Source organism: Pogonomyrmex barbatus, unplaced genomic scaffold (assembly GCF_055798465.1).
Source record: "Pogonomyrmex barbatus isolate J1 unplaced genomic scaffold, ASM5579846v1 scaffold15, whole genome shotgun sequence".
Taxonomy (NCBI): domain Eukaryota; kingdom Metazoa; phylum Arthropoda; class Insecta; order Hymenoptera; family Formicidae; genus Pogonomyrmex; species Pogonomyrmex barbatus.
This window is the reverse complement of record NW_028297111.1, coordinates 5,627,602-5,642,601: the sequence shown is the minus strand read 5'-3', so window position 1 is coordinate 5,642,601 and position 15,000 is coordinate 5,627,602. Positions and strand designations below refer to the sequence as shown.

The following is a 15,000-nucleotide window of genomic DNA, read 5'->3' as shown; positions in this document are numbered from 1 at the left end:
TCTTTCGGATGCTCTGTTACTAGCGCGCGCTAATGCGGCCCGCGTCATTCGAGGCCGCCCGAGCACTCCCGACCGCGACCGACCGACACACGCGCGCCGACGAGCTGTCACGTAGCGACAACGTGACAGCTATTGTTATATTAACAAACTAAACGGTGACACGTGGCGCGAATAGGGGTATAAATACCCGACGAATTTTTAGACAAGACACCAGTCCTATCCGCTCCTCCGACCTGACCAACACCGACAACCGTTCCGACCAGAACAGCGAGAGAAGATTCTCTCAGCGAATACCGAGCGTTCTCCGTATTCCTGTTCTATCCTTTCTCGAGAATTCGGAGTGTTCTCAGCTTTCTCGCTCTCGCAACAAATACCGAGCGTTCTCGATATTCTTGCATCTCCCGCCTGAGGAAAATCAGAGTGTTCTCAGATTTTCCTCCTCCCGACAATACCGAGAGTTCTCAGGATTGTCACTCCATCAAATATCGAAAGTCGGAGCGTTCTCGGACTTTCCCGCGACGTCCGCCCCACGTGTCACGGCGAGCGTCAGCGGTTGCCTAGCAACGTACACGCACGGGCCCGGTTGCCTGGCAACGCGCATACCGATCGAACCCGGCATCCGACGAGCGAAAATCCGAGCGCACGTCCCCGCGTCCGTGCCTAGCGACAAAAATCCGAGCGCGCAGGGACGTTCCGTTACAACATTGATAATATATTTTAACATGCAAGAAGAAGAAATATTGAAATAAATAAATATCTTTTTTTCAAAAAGAAATAAAAGAATTATTATAAAATTTTTTTCAACTTAGATTCCTATTCGTCTAAACATTAATCTTTGCCATTCAATTAATGTTTATAAATTTTTAAATGATTAGTTAAAAAAGAATCTGAAGTTAAATTGAAATGTTCATGTAAAAATAAAATAATAAAATGAAAAATAGATAGAACTTACCTGCAAAGTATATAGTAGACACATGAGTTACACTCCGAAACAAATTATCACAAACTGTCAAACTCGCTGCGAATGTCAACATTGTTGGCCACCACTCGACATGCAGAAAAAGAATAATAATAATAAGAAATTTATTAATACTGCTAATTCTTTTTAATGCACGCGTATTTATTACACACGCGTATTTATTATTATATTGATACCCGTCTATTTACATTAATCAGTCGATCTTATCGATCCAGCGGATAAATCAAGCCGATAAGTCAGGGTCACTGCAGGACCCAGCGAACATTGATTCGCTAGATCCTATAGTAACCCTGATTTATTAATCTGATAATCCGCTGGGTCGATAAGATTAATAATGACATCTCGTGACAGACGTTGCAGCCGTACAAAGGCGATGATAATAATGATGACGTTTCTTAAAGTAAAAATTTCCAAATCGGACTTTGCGTAGCAATATCTCTGCTTGTAGGGCATATAACAGAAAAATAAAAATACTTTTATTATGCAAGTCGGACTCAAGCTATCGATCAAGTCTACTTAGAACTTAATCAGTTTAGCCGTTATTGAGATTCAATAATTTCGGATGCTCGCCGACTCGCGTAAAGTCACACGGTAATTCTCGGTTGACTTGAATGAATGAACTTGACACCCGAGACACTACCGTGTCTTCTGATCGTGCGAGCTTACTATCCGTCCATCAAGATGCAACCGGCGACCGTTACGAGAGAAAATGCCCGCATCGCACGCGAAAATATGGAACGGCGTAGGGGAGAAGAGAAGGAGGCAGCGATAATAGAGCGAAAGCCATTTTCGAGAAAGGATACGAAGCATGATGGAGCGAGAAGATTTATTTCGAGTTTGTCGCGTTCTCCATTGGCGAAGACCCAGCGTGTATGAATTGTGCGATTTATCGGGTGAACATATCGATGAGATTTTTTATAAACAAGAATTAGCAGTCAATAAAATCAAATCAATAAAGCGAGTCAATAAAAACCTGATGGAAGAAAAGTTTATCGTCAACCGTGTGATAAAGAGTAGAGGACGCGGTGCTAATAAACAACTGCTAGTTAGTTGGCGAGGATATCCCAATAAATTCGACAGCTGGATCCTCGCTTCGAGTTTAATTTTTCTCCAAGATGGAAGAGAAGTAATTTTCATGGTTCTTCCGAGCGACAGCAGTAAGAAGTATTTTCCGGGAAATACAACCTCTTCTTTCACCACACAATTACCTCACAGCGTACATTTATTCGGAGAATGGGAAGTCGCGCTTAGCGAGATTCAATTTCCCTCCAATCTTTTTCATGTATGTTAAAACGATAATAAGATTAGATTTATCGATTTGAAGAGCATAAAGAATGAGAAAAATGCTGATAAGTTTACGGTGAAAGAATCACTTACGGTCAAGTGTTTATGAAAATAAAGAGGATCTTATCTACGCGATTAATAAAGAGTGTAGATATGCCGATTGCATTTTACTTTTGAACTACAAAAAGGTTTTGATGGTAATGTCCTCATAAGCATCGAATGTGATGAAAACTGTATGTACTCTCGTTCATTATATAAATCTGCCAGCTAATATTTTTTAAATATTGGGGGAAATTGACACCAATGATGCCACCCTTTTTTACCATCACAAGTTACCTAATTGTAACGAATTCCAACTTACAAATTCTAATTATCTAATTCCAACTCCGTTTTTCAAACTCGGTTTTATCGCCGGTGGTGGAGGACACGTTATATCTTCCTGGACTGTAAAACTCTGTAGCTTATGGTACGGTATCCCTGATAAAATGTATGTTTATTGCGATATTCGCGAGCCTTACAACCGGCGATACGCAAAGTCCGCTTCTTCGAAACGTTCCAGTCGATATACTCGGCTGTAATTACACGTATGGGACGAATAAAATATTTTCTCACTTTGTAATGTACTCTAATATACTGCTTGTGTCAAACGAAATTCCATAAAATTGAAATAGATATAAAAGATCATCGTGGAGAAAAAACTACCATTCGAATCCGGAACACTGATAGAACATTACATTTTAGACGTGTTGTAGCCAAACCTAGAACTAATAACAAAAGTAGTTCGCATGAAGTTCGGAAAAAGTCTTTCGAAAGACGACACAAATGCGTGATCGCCAAAATTGCGATCAGTCTTTCGAAAGACCGCAGAAACGCATCGCACGAGAATATTGCGAAAAGTCTATCAGCAATATTACGCAAGATATTGATCAATCAATATCACGCGATCAATCGACGCAATTGATGCCCGATCAGAATGCTGATCGGGCATCAACCAGTCTATATAACCGGCTATACAAGGCGGAGTCGAGAGAATCGAAAATTACGTATCGTCCGGAATCGAACTTATAATAATCACATGAGATATTACCGAATTTCGTAGCGAAGTTCACGCGAGCCGTACTATCAGCATCTCAGGTGACATACTCGGTCGTCGACCGTCAGAGTAACGCGATACACGCCGAATCGTCCGACGACATTTAACCGTGTGTAAAATATAATCGTTAATATATCAAGTATTTGTGCACTTGTTAGAACAAATCAATTAAAATAAAGAAAGTGTGTGTTAGTGAATTTAAGAAGATCCCTACATTCTTTTGATCCTGCTCGAAGTTCCAATTCCTTAGGTTTAACGAATCCGACTATCCCTAACATTAATGTCATAACCCATCCGGGGTACAACAGACGTGTCCGTTAATTACCATTTACGGAAAGTCTAGGAGCTTTGAAAAAAAAACTAATCCTCGCATGGACTAAACGACGAATATTACGAAAGGCAGAACGGTTGAGATAGCGGAGGAAGAATTCCTCGAATTTTCGTCGATTCACCCTATCAACGTGGTCACGGAAAGTTTCCTCGGAGGATTATTTAGAAGGGCACTTCCTTATCTAAGCAAAATATGCGCATTCGGGAAAGAAGCTTTAGGCGCCAGAATTGGTATGAAGTATAGAGGATGTTGAAAACAATAGTCAACAACATCCAAGGAAGCTGTCAAGGAAGCTGTTAAACGCGACTCAAAGAATCGGATATAAATCTCAAGGGAAAAGCCAGAGAAAATATAAGCGAATTAATGAAGGGGTCGGAGGGATATAAAACATTCGCGAAAATGCGCATGACTCAGTTTCTGTTTGGAGGGCACGACGCACGCACCGGTAAATCCGGAAGAAGCTCTGTTCGTAAACGTAGACGAGTCGGTAAAAAAAGAAAATCATCGAAAATCGACGTAAAAAAAACGAATAAAAAATCATCGAGAAGGAAAGCAGCGGCAAAAAAAATTAAAAAGCTGAAGAAACGTCGACGAAATAGCGGGAAAAAGCGCACCGTATCCGATATATTCGCTTAACTGCCGCGAGTGTGAATCATGAATCGAAGTTTAAAAAATATGTCCTTTCTCCATACTCACTCAACCGAGTGTTTAAAGAGCGAGCTCGATCTTTTCAATTTACCATCTCAAATAAGTATCGAGAGTTCATCATGGATTTATTACAAACCTCGCTCGTGGATGACGCACCTATAGAATTCCTCGTACCCGGACACGGAGAAGATTATCTAGATCTCACGCATACCATGCTAAACCTTTGCGTACAAGTGGAAAGTTTACCCGGCTCTGGATTAGCGGCAGGAGGAAACAAAGTAGGTCCTGTAAATCATTTACTGCATTTGATGTTCAACCAAATCGATGTGTACTTTAATCAAAAACTCGTATTACCTCCGAACAACGCTTACGCATACCGCGTGTACATCGAAACATTGTTAAATTATTCTTCACCGGCAAAAATTTCCCATTTAACTTCTTCTCTCTGGGACACAGACGAATCGGACTCGGTCATATGGATTCATATTAGAATCGGGAATCAAGCTCTCGTAAGATGCGCCCGATCCATCCAAGAAGGACATCCGTGGGATCTAACAGACCATTTTCATTGCGACGTCTTTAATTAGGATAAATTTTTAATTAATGGGGTAGAGGTTAGAATGAGACTCGTTCGCTCGATATGTTTTGTCTCATGGAAGCCAACTCAACATCGAAAATACGTATTCTAGATGCTAGTTTGTTCATAAGAAGAGCATAAAAATAATTCGGGAAAAAGAGTTTATATCTAATAATATATATAATTATATCATATAAGATATAATTATATATAATAAAATCTATTAATATTACAAATTATATGCAATTATATCAAAATATTTTCAAAAAAGTAAATATTTTTACGGGTATTATCTGTGTCATTATGCATTGAATACCAACATGCAGTTCACTTCACCAGGGCGAGGAGCAGTCTGATACTGTACTGCTTCTCTGGTGGAGTTCCCTTATATACGCTGTATAAGAGGAGGGTAGGAGTGGAGGAAAGTGAGAGAAGAGATAAAGATTGACTAAAGCTATGATGAAGAGGGAGAGAGAGGGGGGGAGAGTTACTTTCGATCAATCAAGAGAATGGTTTTCCATATGTCACTTATAACCATTTGTAACCATTATCTCTATTTACGTTGTTGTGATGTTTCTGACTATATATATTAGGTATATATATATATATATATATATAAAACCTGTCTGTATTTCCTTGGAAAATACGAATCATAGCTATTGTTGTTGTTTTATCAAATAGTATTTGATGTCCTGTTTCAATGTTATGTTCTGATAATGCGACGTGTTTTAATTTGACATCGCGTTGATGTTTTTTCATACGTTCGTTGACCATTCTCCCGATTTCCCCAATGTATATTACTTTTACCCCACTTTTTATTACTTTGCCGTATGAACAAGGTATTTTATACACTCCTGCTGAGCTGAGTGGGGATCTTTGGTCTTTAAGATTCATCAAGATTTGTCCTATTTTCTTGGGGGATCTAAAGATAGTTCGAATGTTGTATTTCGTCAGAATCCTGCCGATCCTGTCGGATCTTCATCACTAAACAAGAACGACTCGTCCTCCAAGAACTGAACAAAGACACGGATGTTATCGTATTATCAGCAGACAAAGGTAATACGACGTCAGATTATAAGAGGAAAATAAAGACTCTCCTCTCTAATAAGACATATTCGAGACTCGACAAAAACCCAACTGACTCTCTATTATGCGAAATACCAAGATTTTAATAGAAAAAAGCACTATTTCAGACGAAACTAAGAAGACAATAAAACCCATTAACTCCCTTCCACCCAGACTATACGGACTACCCAAAATACGGACCACAAACCTAATGCCCCCCTCAGACCAATTGTCAGTGCCATAAACTCACCAACATACAACCTCTCACATTTCTTAGCCCAAAGATTACAACTTCTCACAGGAAACACTGAATCACATATTATTAATTCGACGAACTTTGTACAGAAAATCCAAAAAATCTTTCCTTTCTTCCTTACTTTCTGGAGACATGCTAGTGAATTTTGATGTAAAATCCCTGTTCACACAAGTCCCAATCAATGATACGCTAGACATTATTAATTTTCATCCACAAAATTGTATGGAAATGCCTTTTACAAAAAATAATTGTACAGCAATGTAACACATACACAAAGTTTTATAATAAATAATTAAAATTTTTTAAACTTTTTTAATTATTATTCATAACAAAAATTGTACAACGATTAATATTTTAGTTTAAAATAAAAAGATAAATTTAAAAAAATTAATTGTATTAAAAATATAACGTTTACTTAAAAAAAAATGTGACACTTCGGGAATTCGAAGTCGCGTCGACCGCACGAAAAAAAGAGTATCGCGCACGTCAAGCTGCTCAGTTATATCGACTTTTCGTTTACTGATGCACGGTTCTAGTACTTATTTCTCAGCTGATCGAACGCCCAATTTACTTGCAATTTTTTCAGAAACCAAAGTCCACACATAAACGTACCACATGTACGTGCTTTATGTTTTGTGTGTGTGCTTCGCATTGCTCCACATGTTCGGTCTTTCCATGTTCAGCGCCGATTTCTGAATGCAATATTTGCCATATTTTTAAAATTTGTAAAATTATCAAACGGACAACGAATGATCGAGTTCATTTTCATTCGCTGCGAGAAGAGGATAGAGAAACTATTGCACTCTCGCAACGCGTCGAGCGTGAGAGAATACAATAGTTTCTTTATCCTCTTCTCTCAGCGAATGAAAATGAACTCGATCATTTGTCGTCTTGTTTTATAATTTTACAAATTTTAGAAATTTTCATGGCAACAGAAATGCATTCAGAAATTGGCGCTGTACATGTAAAGATCGAAAGTGTCGAGCAATGCGAAGCACACACATGACATGAAGCACGTACAAAACATGAGGCACGTACATGTGCATCCAACGTTTCGGCTTCAGACAGTAGAAGAGATACTAGCGTACTCTGTCGCACTCGACGCGCCGTGAAAAGAGAATAGAAATATTATCGTACTCTTTCGCTCTCGATGCGATGATCGAGCGTCTCGGACATATCTTGATTCCTGCTGATAATTGTTGACATAACGAATGAATGAAAAGAGCAAACAGATATTAATGTGAACGAAAACGGAAATCGTTACATATGATCATTGTACTTTACATATAATATTCCTTATATTAAACTATTATATAATTTTAGGTATAAAAAGTTTAAATAATACAATAAGAATATATATAAAATTATTTTACAATATATCTTTCAAAATTCTCTTAAATACTCAAAGTTTTCTATGTTTTGAGTAATTACAAATTCTATAATATAAGTTTGTTATATACTTGTTGTTGTAGCATATATTTTCACTTGCATCAAATAAAAAAAGAGAGAAGTAAGATATAAAATTAATTATTTTATTAATTGTGCAACAAATTTGTTGAATTTATAATTAATTACTCAAAACATAACAAACTTTGAATTTTTAAGAGAATAACGGAAAATATATTATAAAATAATTTTATTCTCATATATTACATTCTCATATATTACATTATTTAAAATTTATATAGATAAAATTATATAACGGCTTATAATAAATATTATATGTAAAATACAATGATCATATGTAACGGTTTCCGTTTTCATTCACATTATCAATATCTGCTTATTCTTTTCAAATTATACGCTACATGTTAACAATAGTCAGCGGTAACGAAGAAACGTCGGAGATGCTCGACCAGCGCAGCGAGAACGAGAGAGTATGATAATATTTCTATTCTCTTCTCACGGCGCATCGAGCGCGAGAGAGTAGGACGATATTTCTATTCTTTTCTATCGTCTGAAAGTAACCGAGGCGCTGAGAGTACGTGCCTTATCTTTTGTGTGTGTGTGTCTCGCGTTGCTTCCTTCCTGTATATAGCGATCGATTTCTAGAAACACTGTTGCTGTTATTCTAAAATTATAGAATTGGTCGATAAATATTCGTGCGCTGATGAGTATTAATAACGTATAAGAGGCACTCATCACATGTAGGTTAAGATTAATAAAATTCCAGAGGCATCAATCGTGGACTGCATGATATTATTACCGTGCCAGAGGCGTTAATCGCGCTGGCTGGTATTAATTTTTTAACGCACCAGAAGCATTAAATGTGCATGGTTGGGAGGTTTTATATGCCAAAAGCAAGTAGTAGTTTTAATGAAATGCCAGAGGTACCATGAGTTGACGATGGCATTATTAAGTTCGATATGATATTGTTACTGATCTCATCTGTTTCACCTTGAGTGGCATTGTCAAGATTATATAGAGGTCAACTTTGTTTCTTTAAACAGAAATCCTCACTTTTTATTACATGGACTTCCGTTTCCGGAGCGGGTGCGTTAATAACGAAATGACAGAGTTGCAGTGCTGTGTGAAGTGAAGTGTAAGAGAGAGCTGTATAGGTGGTGGAGGTGTGCAAGGTGAGAAAGAGAGAAGGTTAAGGGAGCATGGAGAGTGAGGGGAGGAGAAGGAAAACAGGAGGATGGGAGAGTGCAATGATGGGAGTGAGCAAAGTCGGAGGAGTAGCGTGGAAAGGTTAGGCGGTTGGCCGAGGAAGGAGGGAAGAAGGGTAAGGAATAAGGTGATACGACGAGAAGAGGCAGACGAAGATTGGCCAGGGATTAAGTGGTTAGGGAAAGAGCACGGCGCGATCGAATTAAGACGCGTGCGCAAGAGTGACGGACCATAGGCTAAGCATAGAGAGGAAACGTGGTAGTAAAAGAGGATTGGGACGAGGAAGAGTGGGGCAGCTTAGGAGAGGAGAGAGCAATGGAAAGGGAGGCGAGGGATGGGGATTCGAGGGAAGTGAGGGGAAAAGAAGGAAAGAGAAGGGAAGAGAAAAGACGAACAGTATGGAGATGTGGAATTATTGAAGAGGAAAAAAAAGTTGGAAGAGGAAACAGCAGATGAGATAGAGAAGGGAGCGAAAGAGGAGGAAGAAGGTTTTTTTCCAGAGGAGTAAGATAACTCCTCGGTGAGGATACAAGAGGGAAGAGGGGAAAAGGATATATAGTATAGTTGCTCTGGAGAGATGGATGGAGGATTTTAAAGGAAAATGGGAAAGAATGGAGGAGAGCATAGAAGGTATTAGAAGAGAACTGGAAGAGATGAGAAGGACGGAGGAACAGTGGAGGTCGGAAAGGGAGAGATTAGAAAAAAGAATTGGGGAGCTGGAAAAGAAGTGGGAAAAGAGCGGGAAGGAGAAGCGGGAAAAAAATAGAGGAGATGGAGGAAAGAATTAGGACGTTGGAAATAGGGGGTGGGAAAGCGGGTGGAGGGAAGGGGAACGGCGAGTTGGAGAAGAGGATGAGGGGTCTAGAGAGGCAGAGGGAGAAAAGAGAAAAGGCTGAGAGAAGGAATAACATTGTGGAAGGGCTTTAAGAAAGTGGAGGGGGACGCAAGGAAAGGGGTGGAGGAGATGTTCAGAAAGATAAGAACGAAGGCGAGGGTGGAAGAGTTAAGAGTAGTGAAAACGGAGAAGGAGGAGAGAGGGGGGATGGCCATTGTGAGGTTGAGAGAACAGAATAAAAGGAAGATGAAAGAATGGAGAAAAAGAAAGAGCTAAAGGGAGGAAGAGTCTAGATAGAGGACAATCTGACGTGGGAGGAGAGAAGGTCGAGATGGAAATTTAGGGAGGCGATGATGGCGGTGGAGAAGAGAGGAGCGAGGATATGAGTGGGGAGTAAGGTGATAGAAAGGGAATAATAGTAGTATTAGGAAGAGGTTTTGAGGGACAGAACGAGAAGGAGGAGATGAGAGGGAAGGTGGGAGGTCGGGAGAAGAAGGAATGAGGGCAACTTAAGGCGAAGGATTGGATGGGAGGAGAGGTAGGGATTAAAAGAAATGGGGGGAATGGAAGGAAAGGGAGGGAGAGGGTTGGAGAAAGGGAGGAGGCATCGAGGAGAGGAAGGAAAGAGGAGAAAAAGGCATTGCAGAGTGGCGTTTTGGAACGTGGACTTGGGAAGAAGGACAAGGACTTTAGGAGAGGGATCGAAGAATGGGATGTGGTTGTAATGTCCGAGGTAGAGGAAAAGGGATGGGGAAAGCTACCGGGGGGTTTTATTTGAGAAGTGCAATCGGCTAAAAGGAGGAACAAAAAAGGAAGAACGATAGGGGGAATGGTGATGGAGATGAGGAGGGGAATAGAGATGGTAAAAGGGGACAAGGTGGAGATGAAGGATCTGATGACGAAGATGATAAAGTTAAGGGGAGAGGAGTGGAGAATTGTTGGGGTATACGTAAATGGGGATCTGGAGGAGAAGTGGGAGGTCATAAGGGAATGGGCAGAAAATGGCAGAATAGGATCGAAGATAATTAGGGGGGGATTTTAACGTAAGAACAGGGAAGCTAGGAGGAGGGAAATAGGCGAGGGGGTAGAAGGGAGGAGATCAATGGATGGCAAAGTGAGTAGGGAATTGGTTGGTAAGTTGGAAGAGATGGGGGTGGTTCATTTTAATGCGGGAAGGGGAATTGGGACGGAGCATGGACTTACTCAGGAAGGCGGGGAGAGTCGGTTCTGGATTACAAAGTAGGGGACAGGATAGAAAAGGTAAGAATAGAGGAGAGAGTCGACTCTGATCATTTCCCGGTTATGGTATGGATCAAAGGGGAGGAAGGAGGGGTCAGAAAAAGAAAGGGAGAGGGAGTCGGAAGGAGATGGAATTGGACAGAGGAAGGGAAAAGGATTTTTAGAGAGAGAATGGTGAGGGTATGGGGCGGGGGAGAAGGGGGAAGAAAGGCAGATGAGTTGGGAGAAATTGAAGGAGATACAAGGGATAATGAGAAAGGGACAAGAAAAAGGGGGAAAGGAGAAAAGGGGGTGGGATGGGGAATGTAGAGAGCTTAAGAAAAAGGTGAGAAAGGAGCTTAGAAGCTGGAAGAAAGAGGGGTCGAGGAAGGAGAAAAATATAAAGAAGGAAGTATAACAGGCTATGTGAGAGAAAGAGGAAGGAGGAGAGCGAGAGATGGTTGGAAGTGGCAAAGCAGGCGAGGACGGAGGGACAGGTTTGGGAGGTGGTGAATAGAGAAAGGAGGAAGAAGAGAAGGATAAATGAAGGGATAAAGTTGAAGGAGTGGGTAGAGTATTTTAAAAGGGGAGATGGAAGATAGAGTGAAAGAAGAAAGAAGGGATAAGAGGGAGGGGGACAACGAGCAGAACATCACGAGGGGGGAGGTAGTAAAGGCGATGGGAAAGCTGAAGGACAAGGCAATGGAAGGGGACGGCATTCCGACAGAGGTGTGGAAGTTCGATGGAGAGAGGCTGATGGATTGGGTATGGGAGCAGTGTAATAAGGTATAGAAAGGGTTTGAATGGATTGAGCGATGGGATAGTGGCGCCGATAAGGGAAAAGGGGAAAGGAAGAGGGTGGAACTACAGGGAGGTGACCTTGGCCGCGGCCATATTACAAGGTATACGCCGTGATATTAGGGGAGAGGGAGGATGGGAAGGCTGGAGAGGGAGGTCAAAGAGAAAAATCTGGTGCCACAGAATCAAACGGGTTTCAAGAAAGGGGAACGATAGATAATGTCTATGCACTTAATTACCTACTGAACAGGCAATTGGATAAAGAAAAAGGGGGAATGGTGACGTTTTTCATAGAAAAACCTGAAAGCCGCGTTTAATTCTGTGGGAGATATTGGGGAGGGAAATGAGGAAAAGAGAGGGTAAGGGAGGGTTTAGTGAGAAGATGCGAGGACATCTTTAGAGAGACAAAGAATAGGGTGAGAGTAGGAGGAGAGATGAGCGACGCGTTTCTGGACGGCAAGAAGGTGGAGCAGAGTTACTTGCTGAGTTCGAGATTATTTAATTTACTGATTGCGGATGTAGAGGAACATATGAAAAGGGGAGGGTGGGAAAGAGTAAGATTAATGGGAGGGAGAGTGTATACACTTGCTTATGCGGATGATTTGATACTGCTGTCGAAGGAGGAGGAGGAGATGAGATCGATGATGGCGCGGCTGGAGGGATATCTAAGGGAAAAGGGCTTGATAAATATGGGGAAATCGAAGATCTTGAGGTTCAAGAAGGGAAGAGGGAGAAGAAAGAGAGTAAGATGATACTGGGAGGGAAGGACGGTGGAGAAGGTAAAGACCTTTAAATATTTGGGGTACATTCCAGAAAAACGGAAGGCAAGAAGAGCAGATAAAAGATAGGATAAAAAAGGGAGCTACAATGGTGGGACAAGTGTGGGGGATAGGAAAGAGGAGGTCGGAGGGGATTGGGAAAAGGCTATGGCTGTTTGATGCGCTGGTATGGTACAGTGGTATCATACGAGATAGAGATTTGGGATTGGAGAGAGAGGGAAGAGATAGAAAGGCTGCAGGAAAGTTTCTGAGGTGGTTATTGGGCGTAGGGAAGACGTCGGGATATATGTTAAAAGAAGAATTATAAAGGGACAAATTAAGAGTAAGGGCGGGAAGGAGGGCATGGGGATTTGAGGAGAGATTGACGGGAAGGAAGAGAAGCGAGGTGGCGAGAAAATGTTGGGAGGAAATGAAGGGAAGGACAGTAAAGGGGGCGAGTCTGACGGAATGGGAGAGAAAGAGAAAGACATTTTTTCAAGAAAGAGGGATGGAGCTGGACGAATTGGAGAGGGCGAGGGAGGAGGGAGGAAGGACTGTTAGATTTTAGTAAATTGGAGGAGAGGGATAGGATGCTGCAAAGGGAGGAGGATCGGGGCCTCAAGGTATAATAACTGGTACGAGAGGATTAAGGTAAACGGCATATCGGGATACTTGAAAAAGGGATGAGAAATCGGTGAGCGAGAATAGCGAAGTTTAGGCTGGGAGAAGGGGTGACGGAGGAAATTGACTGAGAAACGGAGGAGGAAAGAGTGTAGGATGTGTGGCGAGAAAGAGGAGACGTGGGAGCACGAGGGAGGAATGTGGGAGGTGAGAAGGGAAGGAAGCTGGCAAGACATGGTCGAGGAAGGGCAGAAAAAGGGAAGAGTGGATAAAGAAGATAGAATGGTTTAGAAGAAAGGAGGGGAGGGGAGAGAAAGATAGAGAAGAGGAGAAGAGAAGGGAAGGAAAGGGAGAGGGGGAAGGGGGAAGGAGGGCGGAGAGAGAGGGAGAGGGGGAGAGAGAGAGAGAGAGAGAAGCATTTTGTAAAAGAGAGGTATAGAGACATAAGGACAATGAATACTCGGGCGACGAAAGCGGAGGTAGATGCGCGCGCGTGTGTGTGTATGTGTGTGTGTGTGTGTGTGTGTGTGTGTGGGAAAGGTGAACGAATCATAGTTGCGTTTAGGTTTAGTTAGCTGTAGGCTGTAGGTTAAGTTAAGAGGTTAGGTTAAGATTTAAATTAAGGATATATGTAATCCCGAGGGGAACATTAATAAAGCATACATACATACATACATACATATTTTTTATTACATATTCTTGTAGCTGACCTGGACAGCTTTTCAAAATACTATAATAAAGTTCTGTTTTAATAAGTACTTTCTGAGTTATGAGTTATGAGACTTGAATTATATAATAATTATATAATTATAATAAACATATGTATATACACATATGTATACACACACACACACACACACACACACACACACACACACACACACCACACACACACACACACACACACACACACACACACACACACACTATTATACAACTAAATTTGTATGCAATTTCATATTTCAAAAATATATTGTATACGCATTTAGTATGTCCGCGTAGATATATATGCATTTGTATATATATATATATATATATATACATATATACAAAAATACACAAAGTTGACTTATTTTTAATAGTGAGTCCCCATTTTAAGTATCTCAAGAAATAAATGAGATTAACGTTTTTTTCTTGTTGTACTATTTACAACAAAAATAGATAATTTTTCCATTTTAATGGAAAAAATTGTATCTTATAGAGGCGATAAGATAATCACCGATATTTTTTCAAAATGGGGCATATAATGTTTTCATATAATATTATTTATCTATTTATTTGACACATAAGAGTTAATCGAGTCAATAGTTTATGAAATATTTTATACATTTTATTTTGATACTTTATTGTGACATATTGTGATATGAAATATTAAATAATTAAAGTATTTACGTTGTGATAATTGTATCAATATTTTTATGCATAAAATAATAAGATAAATAATAAGATAAATAAATTATAAAGAAGACATAACTATTTCAAAAAAGTTATGTAATTTGCAAGTATAAGTGCACAATTTTTTTAAAAGTATCTGCATGTTTTTTCTTACGCACGCACGCACGCACGCACGCACGCACGCACGCACGCACGCACGCACGCACGCACGCACGCACGCACGCACGCACGCACGCACGCACGCACGCACGCACGCACGCACGCACGCACGCACGCACGCACGCACGCACGCACGCACGCACGCACGCACGCACGCACGCACGCACGCACGCACGCACGCACGCACCCACGCACGCACGCACATTATTACACAAATACATACTTTAGAAAAAATACTTCATAATATTAGTCATCAGATATTTTTCCAGCATACAATGCAATACTATTTTTAATCAATGATCTAAATATCTGGAAAACTAAATAAAATGTCAAGATCGGAAAATTTTTTTCAGATTGTATGGTTTCAAGC

At 40.6% G+C, this 15,000-nt stretch overlaps 1 protein-coding gene and 1 long non-coding RNA gene across 3 annotated transcripts in view; both read right to left on the bottom strand.

The window, feature by feature from the left end:
• LOC105424959 (uncharacterized) overlaps positions 1–14,913 on the bottom strand; it is a 16,816-nt gene extending 1,903 nt beyond the window's left edge. Inside the window, exon 1 of the long non-coding RNA XR_016138568.1 lies at positions 953–14,913. This is a non-coding gene — a long non-coding RNA (uncharacterized LOC105424959). The remainder of the gene's footprint in view (positions 1–952) is intronic.
• LOC105429942 (uncharacterized) overlaps positions 1–15,000 on the bottom strand; it is a 540,048-nt gene that overhangs the window by 474,882 nt on the left and 50,166 nt on the right. The window lies entirely within an intron of this gene.